This window comes from Podarcis cretensis (genome assembly GCF_951804945.1).
Source record: "Podarcis cretensis genome assembly, chromosome: 13".
In the NCBI taxonomy this organism is placed as follows: domain Eukaryota; kingdom Metazoa; phylum Chordata; class Lepidosauria; order Squamata; family Lacertidae; genus Podarcis; species Podarcis cretensis.
Genome location: NC_137182.1, coordinates 16,920,327 through 16,934,212, shown reverse-complemented (window position 1 = coordinate 16,934,212; position 13,886 = coordinate 16,920,327). Strand labels below are relative to the sequence as shown.

General features: G+C 48.5%; 1 protein-coding gene across 5 annotated transcripts in view; it reads right to left on the bottom strand.

Annotated features, from left to right (window-relative positions):
* Positions 1 to 13,886, bottom strand: part of LOC307200791 (la-related protein 6-like) — a 33,017-nt gene that overhangs the window by 17,983 nt on the left and 1,148 nt on the right. The window contains exons 1-4 of one of the 5 annotated variants that reach the window (XR_013832432.1): positions 8,024 to 8,126; positions 5,836 to 6,424; positions 4,987 to 5,087; positions 2,378 to 2,721 (exon numbers count right to left, since the gene is read on the bottom strand). The exons of 2 other annotated variants lie outside the window; for them this stretch is intronic. The gene's annotated coding sequence lies outside the window, so the exon portion shown is untranslated. Of the gene's footprint in view, positions 1 to 2,377; positions 2,722 to 4,986; positions 5,088 to 5,835; positions 6,425 to 8,023; positions 8,127 to 13,886 lie in introns of those variants that run through there. 2 more of the 5 variants (XR_013832433.1, XM_079949739.1) reach the window with 2 other exon arrangements.

The following is a 13,886-nucleotide window of genomic DNA, read 5'->3' as shown; positions in this document are numbered from 1 at the left end:
CCTTTGTGGTGCCTCAGAGGAAGTTCTCACAAAACGAAAGCACCTCTCATGCCCACAAAGGGAGGAATCAGACGTGTAATCACAATATGCCCATAAATCAATCCATATCACTTTTAACCAACATTTGATTATTTATGAAGCAGCTAGCACCATTAGCCCTAGCACAGAGCAATTAGACGGATAAAGCCCTTTAATAAAAGCTTTTACCCGTAGAAAGTGGCTTTCAAACATTCCGGCTTCGTATGGACTTGTTTACTACCAAAGCCACTGCGGAGAATTCTGGGGAACATTCTCTGGGAAAACACACACAAACACACACACACTGCCTCTGGAATATGCTTTGTGAACAGAGGATGCTGCCACTACTCTTCAGAAGCAATGCAGAGGGATGGCCCATAACATTTAGCTTGGTAAAAAAAAAGGTAAAGGACCCCTGGACGGTTAAGTCCAGTCAAAGGCAACTGTGGGGTTGCGGTGCTCATCTGACTTTTCAGGCCGAGGGAGCTGGCGTTTGTCCACAGACAGCTTTCTGGATCATGTGGCCAGCATGACTAAACTGCTTCTGGCACAACGGGACACCATGACGCAAACCAGAGCACATGGAAACACCATTTACATTCCCGTCGCAGTGGTACCTATTTATCTACTTGCACTGGCGTGCTTTCAAACTGGCAGGAGCTGGGACAGAGCAATGGGACCTCACCCCGTCGTGGGGATTTGAACCGCTGACCTGATTGGCAAGCCCAAGAGGCTCAGTGGTTTAGACCGCAGCGCCACCCACATCCTTGGCACACAAGGCAAGGTACATAGAACTCAAGGCTGGCCAAGTTATTTTGGCACCTGAGGCAGACCATTTTACAAACGGCTCTTTCTGAGAGTAAAAATAAAATAAAAATACAACCGTTAATAGTGCGGGGAAGGGTCACTATTTGCATGCAGAAGGTCCCAGGTTCGACTCCTGACATCTCCTGGCATGGCTGGGAGAGATGCATGTCTGAAACCCTGGAGAGCTACTGCCAGTCAGTGTAGACAATACTAAGGTCGGTGGAGTGATGGTCTGACTCTGTCTAAGGGAACTGTCTATGTTCCCTGAAATGGGCAATATGAAAGGAAGGGTTGAGAGGTGTCAGGCTTCAGGGAATCTGATCCCTCCCACAGTGGGCAGCCAATAATTAAATAAACAAGAAGGGTTCTTACCAAGTCTTTTATTCAATATTCACAGAGAGAGGCCTCTCTTGCAGTAATGGCATTGCTCTGAGTAAAGACCCACCCCCTCCGTCTCTCCTGTTATATGTCATCCCTACGGTGGCTGATCTGTGCCTTCTGCCTCTGCGTTTTCTGTTCTCCTACTTTTAATTCCCACCATGTTCTGGGAGAGGAGGGATCTGGCATGCTTTCTAAGGACACCGAGTCAGTCAGCTGTCTCCCCCCCCCTCCTTCTTCCTCCAATATTTCCCAGCTTCTCCCTTCTGCAGCCTCTGAATTATGACCGTCTGCCAACCCCTGTTCTAAATCTATACTGTCTCCCTCTTCTCTGGCAGATTCAGGCTGAGGAGGTGGTATCCACTATTCCTCCCCCTCCTCTGCCCAGTCCCTGACAAGGGATATCAAAGAATGGACAAGCAGCTGAGAGAGGACATGGAGTCAGGGCCAATGGGCGTGGCCCCCACTGTAAGTTATAAATGGATGAGGGCTGCAGGTGCTTCAAAATGCATGCCATTCCCTCTCGTGGAAGAATCCCCACATCCTTTTCAATAGAGGGGAGGGCTGTGGCTCAGTGGTGGAACATCTCCTTTGCTTGCAGAAGATCCCGGGAGCATTGCAGAGGGTTGGCCTAGATGACCCTTGGGGGTCCGTTCCAACTTCATGATTTTATGATTCAGTCCCTGGCATCTCCCGGTTAGGTCTCCTGTCTGAAACCTTGGACAGCAGCTTCCAGTCTGCATAGAGAATTGGGAGCTAGAGGGAGCAGGGAAGGGTCCTATGTTCCTAAATAACCAGATTGCCGCCCTTTCGCAACACCGTAAGTCAGCTGCCTGAGACTGTCTGTGCAACGCAGGGAAAGATGTGTACTCAACTAGCAGTGTGCTAGGCTTGTCTTTCAGGAATGCTTGCCCTTCTCATGGAGGGAGCTGTGATAAGGCTTCTGCAGCAACCCAGCATCTCCCAGGAACACAACACAAAGAAGGGGGGGGGGGACTGAGGAAAGAAGCGGGTGAGAGTTTCTTCTCAAATCCTGAAGGCCCCTCCAATTTTTATTTTTTTAAAAAAGGACAAAATATTGTCTGCTCTCAGGGGCATAGCCAGGATTTTTTTGGGAGGGGCAGGACTTTTGTGGGGGGGGAGCAGAACCGACATGACTGGTCAACTAGTTAAGTATTTTTATTGTTTACAGTGTGCTCCCTAAAAATGGAAAAGCTTCCTGCTCCCTCCCGAAAGTGCATTTCCACAGTGCCCCGTGAGGCAGGCTCTCAGCATCAGGTGGGAATTGGGAGCTGTCCAGGTGCTGAAATGAGACACCTTCCACCTCGCTCTCAACGGGACTGCAGCCCACGCAGCTCTGGGAGAGAGAGGGGAGGGAGGGAGGCAGGCAGGCAGGCAGGCGCTGCTCCAAGCCCACCGTGGACTTTGCTAATTACAGTTTGTCTAGATGAGTCAGATGCAGGCTCTTCCTCCAGTCTGGGGTTTTGCATCGGAGCCAGTTAGCAGCTGCCTTGGCATCTTTGCAAGACAAAAGGGTTCATTATCAACCATCCACGCATTCCCTTGCATTGCTAGTTGAGCTTCCCTTTATTGGCCTTTTTTCATACCCACCCAAATGCTTTGCATCATCTGCTTAGGGCTACTGGTGGCCCGTGGGCTAAATCCAGCCAACAACCTTTTTGGCCGTTAGTCATATACCCCTCAATTGACCAAAAGGGACCTTTTAAGCCCCCTAACCTTCGCTTACTGGGGCAGGGGGACATCCTTATAGCGAGTCAGGGCACAGATTCTTCAAGCCTAATTCTGCCCTGCTCAGACTGGCAGCAGATTCTCCAGCAACCTTAAGCAGGGGAACTCCGCACCCAGAGATGTTAGGGAGAAGTTGAAGCATGTATTCTCCCCACTTGTCCTCCTGTCTTGCTCTCCCCAAAAGAGTCTGAGCCTTTGACTGTGTTCCTAGCAAATGCTCACAAAGGCCCTGCTGCTCCACCCCCCAGATTTCCAGAAACTTTCTGTGGGGCAGAGAGAAGGGAGGGGTGCTAGCCAGCCCTCATGGACCAGAAATCAGCAAACTTTTTCAGCAGGGGGCTGGTCCACTGTCCCTCAGACCTTGTGGGGGGCCAGACTATATTTTTTTGGGGGGGGATTAACGAATTCCTATACCCCACAAATAACCCAGAGATGCATTTTAAATAAAAGCACATATTCTACTCATGTAAAAACACCAGGCCAAATAACCCAGAGATGCATTTTAAATAAAAGGGCACATTCTACTCATGTAGAAATACGCTGATTCCCGAACCGTCCGTCAGCCGGATTTAGAAGGCGACTGGGCCAGATCCGGCCCCCGGGCCTTAGTTTGCCTACCCATGACATGGACCATCTTTCCACACCGGGGATTGGACTGGAACTTAATAGTCCCAGCACCCATGGCAGGACAGTGATGCTGCACACATGATTCCTGATGTGATGACTTTGAGGTCTTCTAAGTGGGAATCACAGGGACGCAGATGGCGCTGTGGGTTAAAGCCTCAGCGCCTAGGACTTGCCGATCGAAAGGTCGGCGGTTCGAATCCCTGCGGCGGGGTGCGCTCCCGCTGCTCGGTCCCAGCGCCTGCCAACCTAGCAGTTCGAAAGCACCTCCGGGTGCAAGTAGATAAATAGGGACCGCTTACCAGCGGGAAGGTAAACGGCATTTCCGTGTGCGGCTCTGGCTCTGGCTCTGGCTCTGGCCAGAGGAGCGATGTCACGCTGGCCACGTGACCCGGAAGTGTCTCCGGACAGCGCTGGCCCCTGGCCTCTTAAGTGAGATGGGCGCACAACCCCAGAGTCTGTCAAGACTGGCCCATACGGGCAGGGGTACCTTTACCTTTACCTTTAAGTGGGAATCACATCCCATCATTTATCTGCAAGGGATGCTGGTACTAGAAGCCCCAGAGTTAACCCACGACAGGGGCACATGCTTCACCAGGGCATGGGAGCAGTTCAAAAAAGCCGCCTCTAGAGCTGCGACTCCCCAAGATAATATTTTTTGGAGGGACCTTAGCACAGGAAGACAGGCCACTGGCAAGTTGCAATATTTATTTCTTTAAAAAAAATAAAAATTATTAACCGGCCAATCAAATCAAATTAAACCACATCACATAAATTCCGAATTACAAAGCCGAATTTTATTTTTTTTGTTGGGGGGACCCATATTTCAAGATCCGAAGTTGCAACATTTATTTCAAACATCAATTGCCTGTTGTTCTAGATCTCTATGGCCCTACCTTTGCAAGGATCCTTGCAAAGGGACATGGGTGGTGCTGTGGGTTAAACCACAGAGCCTAGGACTTGCCGATCAGAAGGTCAGCGGTTCGAATCCCCGTGACGGGGTGAGCTCCCATTACTCGGTCCCTGCTCCTGCCAACCTAGCAGTTCGAAAGCACAAGTGGAAGTAGATAAATAGGTACCGCTCCGGCGGGAAGGTAAACGGCATTTCCGTGCGCTGCTCTGGTTCGCCAGAAGCGGCTTAGTCATGCTGGCCACATGACCTGGAAGCTGTACACCAGCTCCCTCGGCCAATAAAGCGAGATGAGCGCCGCAGCCCCAGAATCGGCCACAACTGGACCTAATGGTCAGGGGTCCCTTTACCTTTACTAGATCTCTATGGCCCTACTTTTGCAAGCATCCTTGATCTGAGTGCTCACAATGCCCACTAAAAGGGAACCTCCAGCAAATCTAAAAATCTAAACCCAAAAAACCCCACCTAGCATCGAATGATCTAGAGGATGGTAGGCAAACCTTAGAGATATACTGCATTGAAGAAAGCTCTGAAGGCTCTGCCCTGACTCTGGTTTCACAGCAGTGAAAGCTGTGTCTTGTGTGAGGAATGTCGGCCGCCACTGTTGAGGAAGAGGAGAGGTGATATTCATAGTAGGAACAAAATGGTCAGGCTCCCTTAGCTGGTCAAGACAAACTCAGTCTAAAGAACTTGCTTATTTTGGGGGGGGAAATGTGTGCCTTCCCTTCCATTAACATTCTCAGCACGGTTCACATCTGAAGTACAATGAAAATCAAAATATAACTATAATGGGATGTGGGGTTGCTTGTGCGTAAGCCGCAAACTGCTCCAAGCTGAGTAGTTTGGTCAAACTTTTCCCCGGCTGGACAGCCCTTACTCCGTGGCTGTCTCAATCACTGGCAGAATCCGTCAGTGGGCGTTTCCTGAACTTTTTCCAACATAAAAGCTCTTTGACACCAAGTCTCCGCCTAGCCTCCCTGCGCGGAAGCTTTCTGCGCAGAGTGGGCGTCCCAAGGGGAGGTCCTGAGCTCTCCCCGCTGGTCTCGCTGGAACAGTCTCGGAGCCCTCCCTCCGAAGCTCCCTCAACCTCCCCTTTCTTCCTAGCGTAACGCCTATCTCCTTCCCCAGCAGAAGCTCCCCCTCTCTCTTTGCTGGTTCCCTCTCCAGCGTCATTGGGGAGCCTTCCCTCCACCCTTGGCTCTGATGGCAGTTCCCTGACAATAACTAAGGATACTAAAAAAATGTAGCTTAAAAACTCTGGAAGCATGAACAGTCAGCTAAAGCCTGTAAAAGAAATAAGCTGGAAGCCTGGATTTAAAAAAGAAAGTCTTCACCCAGTGCTGATGTACCATTGAACTTGGTGCCAAGCAAGCTTTTCAGATGCAAGATGCCATCCTTGAAAAGGGTCCCACTTTCCACTCATTTAATTTCGGAGGTCGTCTCCCAAGCCTGAAGATAAATGTAAGTTTCAGACAAGCCTCGGTGGTCATTCAGTAAGAGCTGTTTGGCAGTGGAACGGACTCCCGACGGAGTTTGTGCACTCTTCTTCCTTGGAGGTTTTCAAGCAGAGGTTGTGTGGCCATCTGTCATGGATGTTTTAGCTGAGATTCCTGCCTTTCAGGGGGTTGGACTAAATGACCCTTGGGACCCCTTCCAACTTGATTTTATGAAATGGAAGAGCCATAGCTCAGTGATGAAATACGGCCCTTGCTTGTACAAAGTCCCAGATTCAACCCCATTTTCCTTTAAAGAATGAAGAGCTGGGATTGATTTGTGCCCAAGACTGTGCACTACAAGGCTACATGGGCCACCAATCAGTATAAGGCAGGGGCATATGAAGAGCCACACGTACTATTGATTTCAGGACAATTGTTTGATCACTTGACTTTTTTCTAATTCATTCTCAAAGGAGCCATTCCTGCTGGGCTCATGGGAAAACTGTAAAAAAAGAGAAAGAAACTTGGCTTTTCTTAATCCTGGGAATGAGAATTGTGATGGACTTTTCCTAAGAAACCAGAGGCTTTTCTCTTGGGCATGGTAGGCCAATTGGTGTTAAAGAAGGATAGGATTTTCTTTATGTATGCTACCACAGCAGCAAGAATTCTACTGGCGAAGTATTGGAAGATGCAAGAACTACCTACTCTGGAAGAATGGCAAACAAAGGTGATGGACTTTATGGGACTGGCTGAGATGACGGGCAGAATCCGTGACCAGGGGAAGGAGACAGTGGAAGAGGACTGGAAGAAATTTAAAATATACCTTAAAAACTGTTGTAAAATTGAGGAATGCTAAGATGTCAAGGGGTAAGAAACAGAGAAGTACAGCTGTAACTAAAAAACTAAAGGAAATTTAATGAAAGGGAATCAGGATAAATTGACCAAAGGGTTGCTAAAGAATCATAAAACAAGGATGCAGGGATGGGGAGGTATGGGGAAGTCGAAGGAAAGAAGGTGTATGAAAATACAATTTTGAAGTTATATTTGTTTAAATGTTTTGTATGTTTTTGTTTTGTGTTTTGACTTTTTGTTTTGTGCTTTGTTTTTATTATGTGTTTGAAAAATGAATAAAAATTATTTTTTTTAAAAAAAAAGAGAATTGTGAGTCACCCCTGGACAAAATCTTGCTCAAAGAGGCCAGCGCAGCAGGAGTCATTCGCTCTCCTAAATACTCTTGCAGCAAACATGGGCCAACACAACTAGAACATGACTGCCCTCTCCTGGGCTCTTCAGGAAAGTCAAGGAAATGAAGCCGTCTCGTCCCAGAACCAAATGAATCAAATTCACAGGAAGCAGGCTTATGCCGACAGCTGTCCTGGCTTATCAATACCCATGCAGGACCTTTGCATCCACAGACAGCAGCCTCCAGCAAGAATATGTTGGGATCAAACAGCAAGGAGCAGTCATGACCCACATGCGAGATTCTCATCGTTCGGCTAACATGCCTGGCTACTAGAAGAACCCATTTGTCAGATCTGGCAAGACGATTACATTTCAAGAAACCAAATGCACCAAAGCCCTAAGAGAAGCCTTTTTTCAAATGTTTGATCGCTTTATTATCATCATTATTATTGACATTCTGTTGGGAGCCACTCAGAGTAGCTAGGAAAACCCAGCCAAATGGGCGAAGTATAAATAATAAATTATTATTATTACTATTATCTTTCTACAAAGCAAGGCTCCTCAAGGCTACTTCTCATCTGATGTGCTGTGCTCCAGGATGAATGTCCAATATAAATTACACATGTAGAGTTTACCTGAGTGGCACATGTGCTTTTAGAATATGGCTGCTTTTCTCAGAAGTATCTGAGGAAAGGGGGCCAGACCCTTTCAAAATTGCCACTCTCGTGTATTTTGATACAGTCGTACCTTGGTTCTCAAACTTAATCCTTTCCGGGAGTCCGTTTGACTCCCGAAACGGTTTGAAAACCAAGGCACAGCTTCTGATTGGCTGCAGGAGCTTCCTGCACTCAACGGGAAGCTGCAGAAGCTGCGTTGGACGTCCGGCTTCTGAAAAATGTTTGCAAACCAGAACACTTACTTCTGGGTTTGTGGCGTTTGGGATCCAATTTGTTCGAGAGCCAAGCTGTTTGAGTACCAAGGTACCACTGTATACACCAGGGGTCAGCAAACTTCTTTAGCAGTCCACTGTCCCTCAGACCTTGTGGGGGGCCAGACTATATTTTTGGGGAGGGAATGAACAAATTCCCATGCCCCACAAATAACCCAGAGATGCATTTTAAACTCATGTAAACACACCAGGCAGGCCCCACAAATAACCCAGAGATGCATTTTAAATAAAAGGCCACATTCTGCTCATGTAAAAACACGCTAATTCCAGGACCATCCGCGGGCCGGATTTAGAAGGCGATGGGGCCGGCCCCGGCCCCGGCCCCCAGGCCTTAGGTTGCCTACCCATGGTATATACATATTCCACTTAGAACTTGAGAGTCAACCTTTCCCCCCAAACACACACATACAAACAAGCCACACTGCAACCAAACAAGCTCTGGACCCCCTAATGCACAGCTTTCCAAACTGTTCGTGTTGATGACACTTTTTAGACATGCATCATTTCATGACACAGTAATTCAGTTTCACTAGCAAACCAGCGGTCTACCTGCTCCCTTTCCAGCCAGTACTCTTTTCTCCCAATCACAAGATGTACCGTATTTTTCGTCCCATAGGACGCTCCGTCCCATAGGACGCACCTACTTTGGGGGGGGGGGAATAAAGGGGGGGAAATTTTCCTTTATTTCCCCCCCAAAACCAGGTCAGGGAACAGTGGGATGGCGGCGCTGCGCCTCCCCGCTGTCCCCCGAGCTTGTGGGGCTGGCCGATGTCTGTCCGGCGCATGGGGCGCTCTGCTTCAGGGCGCCCCGCCCGCCAGGCGGCAGGCTGCTATCCGCAGCGTGGGGAGCCCTGCGGGGAACTCCTGCAGGGCTCCCCATGCTGCGGATGTCTGTCCGGCGCGTGGGGCGCTCTGCTTTAGGGCGCCCCGCCCGCCAGGCGGCAGGCGGCAGGCTGCAGGCTGCGGACACCTGCGCGAAGCACGGGGCGTCCTCCAAAGGGCGCCCCTTGCTCCGCACTGCAGGCTGCCGCCCGCAAGTCTTGTGCGCCGGGGGGAGTTCCCCTGGGCACGCAAGGCTTGCGTATAGCTTCCTGGAGCCTGGAGAGCGAGAGGTGTCGGTGCGCACCGATGCCTCTCGCTCTCCAGGCTTCAGCGAAAGCCTGCATTCGCCCCATAGGACGCACACACATTTCCCCTTCATTTTTGGAGGGGAAAAAGTGCGTCCTATAGGGCGAAAAATACGGTATATGACAAAAGTGTTTCTCACTCCATGAAAACGAACTGCAGAAAATGACTCTGTAAGCTGAAAGCGGAGACGAAAGATGCACTTTCCCGTTTGTTTTGTAGCACAATAAAATTTTTACTATAAACTTTTTTAATAATAAAAAGAAGCACCTGGCTTGGAACGATTTAATCCACCCATCCCAAGCTCTTTCCAGTGAAGAAATACGTGGGGGCCAATTTCCTTTAATCTGGGGACGGGGAGGAAGGAAGGGAGAGCTGCTCTTTGACATTGTCAGCCCCAGGGATGCCCCAAGCTATGAGGCGACACCAAGAGAGAGTGGTAACTCAGCTTACAGGTGCAGCTATATTTTATACCCAATGATCTTCTGCCAGGTCACCCCTGATGCAACTCTCTCAAATCATAAAAGCAAAAAAGGGGTTGATCTGCCCCAATCCTTTGCCCTCAGTTGGAGACTTTGGTGACTCAAAACACACTGCATTCTGCAGTGAACAGTTGTTGCCCAGTGCTCAGCAGTGGCAGCTTGTGTCCATTGGCATTGGCGAGCAGACAGGGAGCCCAACAGTAGGTGGCGCCAGAGCCACAGGCAGGCAGAGCAGACTCATTCCAGCTTTGCCCCTTTCCTCTTCCCAGCTGAGTTCTGCAAGGGCAACACCGAGACTAAGGAAGGAGAGGAAGCAGACAACACTGGTTGTGGGCTGGCAGAGGTTGGTGGGGAAGTGCCCCATCTGCCCTAATGGACCAGCTTCCGCAGGTCAGCTTCATAAAATGCAAAGGTCGTTGGTTGAAGCTTCCATGGAAACTCAAAAGTTTAAATAAAAAAGAGAGGAGGAAACTGCCTTGGTCTTCTGCATCACAGCTCTTCTGTTCCCACTACCAATCTTCCAAATATTTCTACATTGGGAGGGGCCGCAGGAGAGCTGTTTGACCTGGGCCTCAAGCTCAGAGGCGGTGCTCAGATATAGACCCAACTTGTGGTTATGTACATTGGGCCAGCCAAAATGTGGCATCCTCACTCTCAGCTAAGAGCGGCCAATTTAAGCACGTGAGAGATGTGGTTTGGTGCAGGGTAGACTGCGGAGTTGCATAAAAGCTAGATTTTGCCTCAATAAAACAGAAAAAGGCTCAAAGAGCATTCATTTTAAAATAAATATTCAAATTATATTTTGCCTTTTTTGGAGGGAGGTGCCCTTTTCTTTTCTTTTCTTTTCTTTTCTTTTCTCCCCTCCCCTTCCCCTCCCCCCTCCCCTCCTCTCCCCATTCCCATTCCCATTCCCATTCCATTCTGGCTAGAGACCTCAAAAGTTGGACAAGGTCTGGGCCTCTCTGCACCCAAGACAACCTGCTGATCTGCAGTAAGGTTTGATGAAACACCATTTTTGAGCTTTGGGCTTGGTAGCAAATCACAATAGCCAGCAAGGCTGCTCTTTCTTCTTTCCTGGTTTGCAAAAGCATGTGCCCGTTGCCTGGCTCAAGGGGGTGATGTTGCAGGAGAGAAGTGGGTGGCTGTGTGTGTGTGTGTGTGTGTGTGTGTGTGTGTGTTTGTGTGTGTGTGTGTAGCAACCCCTCTCCTCCAACCCACGCCACTGAGGCTGTGTCCCAGCCCAAGGCACCGACATTGTCTGATTTTGAAGGAGGGATTTTGTGTTGTCAACAGATTTTTAAAAAGGTTATTCATATACAGTGGTACCTCGGGTTAGGAACTGAATACGTTCCGGAGGTCCGTTCTTAACCTGAAGCCATTCTTAACCTGAGGTACCACTTTAGCTAATGGGGCCACCCACCGCCACTGCGTGATTTCTGTTCTCATCCTGAAGCAAAGTTCTTAACCCGAGGTACTATTTCTGGGTTAGCAGGGTCTGTAACCTGAAGCATCTGTAACCCGAGGTACCACTGTACTGTACTGGAGTACACAAGCCAGTCACCAGGTGAGAGGTTTTCAGTTCACCACCAGAGGAGCCTGGAGTTTGCATAATTTGCCAGTGAATTAAAGGAAATAGGGTCAGCAAACTTTTTCAGCAGGGGGCCGGTTCACTGTCCCTCAGACCTTGTGGGGGGCCGGACTATTTTTTTTGGGGGGGATGAACAAATTCCTATGCCCCACAAATAACCCAGATATGTTAAATAAAAGCACACATTCTACTCATGTAAAAACACCAGGCAGGCCCCACAAATAACGCAGAGATGCATTTTAAATAAAAGGACACATGCTACTCATGTAAAAACACACTGATTCCCAGACCGTCTGCAGGCCGGATTTAGAAGGCGATTGGGCCAGATCGAGCCCCTGGGCCTTAGTTTGCCTACCCATGGGATAGGGGCTACACAGTTTGCTTAAAATTCCTTTGGAAGTGGGGAGGGCAAAACCGGAACATTTTTAAAAGGTGAAAAACGCATTTACCACCACTAGAGGGAGAGCCTTGCTTGCAAAAAGACTTCAGGGCTCTTAAACATCTCTAAGTCCGGCGGCAGCAAGTCGATTGAAGAGGAAACAAGATAACACGGGGAAATTTTATCTCCAACACAAGTGTGTTTAGCCAGCATAAAGAGAAGGGTGTCCCCTGCTTTTGTGCTCTCAATCCCTTGAACCTAAAACTACACACGATAAACTTTGGTTCCATGGCGTCAACAGCCTGGAAGGCCGACGGCACAGTGCCAAACAGGGAAATAATTAACCACTTGCCCTATGGATCCCTTCTCTTTGCTCCCAGAAATCCCTGCAGCACCTATAGAATTAAGATTATTAGGGGCAAGACGGGACCGGATATATTCACTAAGGATATGCTGGGATTTCAAACCTGCCGTCTGAACTGTGGTCCCGCCAGATCAAGGAAGCATCTCTCCAGCACGTTCCTTGGGATAACTGGCTAGAAAGACTGTCACATTGGCCACTCGCCAACTTGAGTGGATGGTTGCCATTGGCTGAAGTGTGGAAAGGAATGGCTCACTCACTTGAGCCACCTGTTACCATTTACTTTGCAGGGATACTTTCTGTAGCACCTCAACCTTGGGGCCGAAGGAGCATCGTAATCGTGGATTGTAATAAGCAGATCAGGAGAGTTTAGGGTGGGTAAGGGGTAGTTATGGTGCTGGGCTTTGTGGCCACCTGGTCCCTTTCTCACTCCAGGAACACATAATTCCACTGGGTGAAGATCAGAAGTTCAGTCACTTCCTTTCCCATCATAAGGCTTTGAAAATATATACCGTATTTTTTGCTCTATAAGACTCACTTTTTCCCTCCTAAAAAGTAAGGGGAAATATGTGTGCGTCTTATGGAGCGAATGCAGGCTGCACAGCTATCCGAGAAGCCAGAACAGCAAGAGGAATTGCTGCTTTCGCTGCGCAGCAATCCCTCTTGCTGTTCTGGCTTCTGGGATTCAGAATATTTTTTTTTCTTGTTTTCCTCCTCCAAAAACTAGGTGCATCTTGTGGCCCGGTGCGTCTTATAGAGCGAAAAATACGGTATTTTTTAATTAAAATTTGTCAGTTTCAGCTCCACTCATGTTCTTTTGATGCACTTGCATGAAGTCACTTCGGATTATAACTCTCAACGCTGTGAATGTTCATGAACATATAACAGTGGTTCCCAATTATCCAAGTACTGTAGATCCCATGTTTTTTTCAAAAGCCAAGCCATGGACCCCCTACTTTTGAAAATGCTGATATCTCTGTGGTAGTTTTTGTCATGTGAATGGTGCCCCGGACCCTCCCCTCCCCCGGGAGGGTATGTGAAACCCCTGGGGTCCGTGAACCACCAATTGGGAACCATGGTTCTATAACATTACTGTAACAGCCACTTTTACTCAGTTGCACGTAACCAGGGGTTGGGGAAAAAGGAATGAATGGAACTGGGTGCTTCCAAAGAAGAGAGACTTCTGCTTTTCTTGCTTAGGAAGTTTGGCATCCAAGCTGAGAAGGCCAGATTGCTGGACTCTGATTATTTAGTGCTAATTGATCATTTGCTCTCATGATGTCGCTCCTGCATTTCCCTGAAACCTAAAGAGTTAAATGCTTATTTAAACAAAAAACACCCATACACAAACTCTCTTGGAATTCTACCTTAATAAGAAAAAAAAAGTGACATAACAGCACATCTACAGGTGCCTAGAAAACTGCTCAACTATAGATCTCCTCTTATACACAGCACCTGATTTTCCAAAGAGGAGGAAAGGGGTAGGCAAGGAACGCCGGGGGGGGGGGAGTAGAGTGAAGAAACCGCAGCTAAGTTGAATGTTTACCCTGGCTATTTTGGAGCCGTTTTTAATCTGCTTGAACCAAATCAAACACTGTTGATATCAGTTTGAATGGAGCAAGAATCAAATACGGGATTATAAAGGAACGGGGCCCAGATAGCGACTCCTACGTGACACTACAATGTTTATTTCGGCGCAAGGCAAAAAGCTGCTGTTGTGCTAATGCATTTGGCAGGGGCAGAAAACGCTCCACGCTGCAACCCCTGATAACACAGCGATTAAGTGCAGCACGGCCTGTAAGTATGGGAATCTGCAACCAGAAGAGAATGTGTCAACTGTTCAGCGATGTGATCAAACCTGAGCACGTGGCACAGCCTTCCCTCAGGTCTCCTGCAGT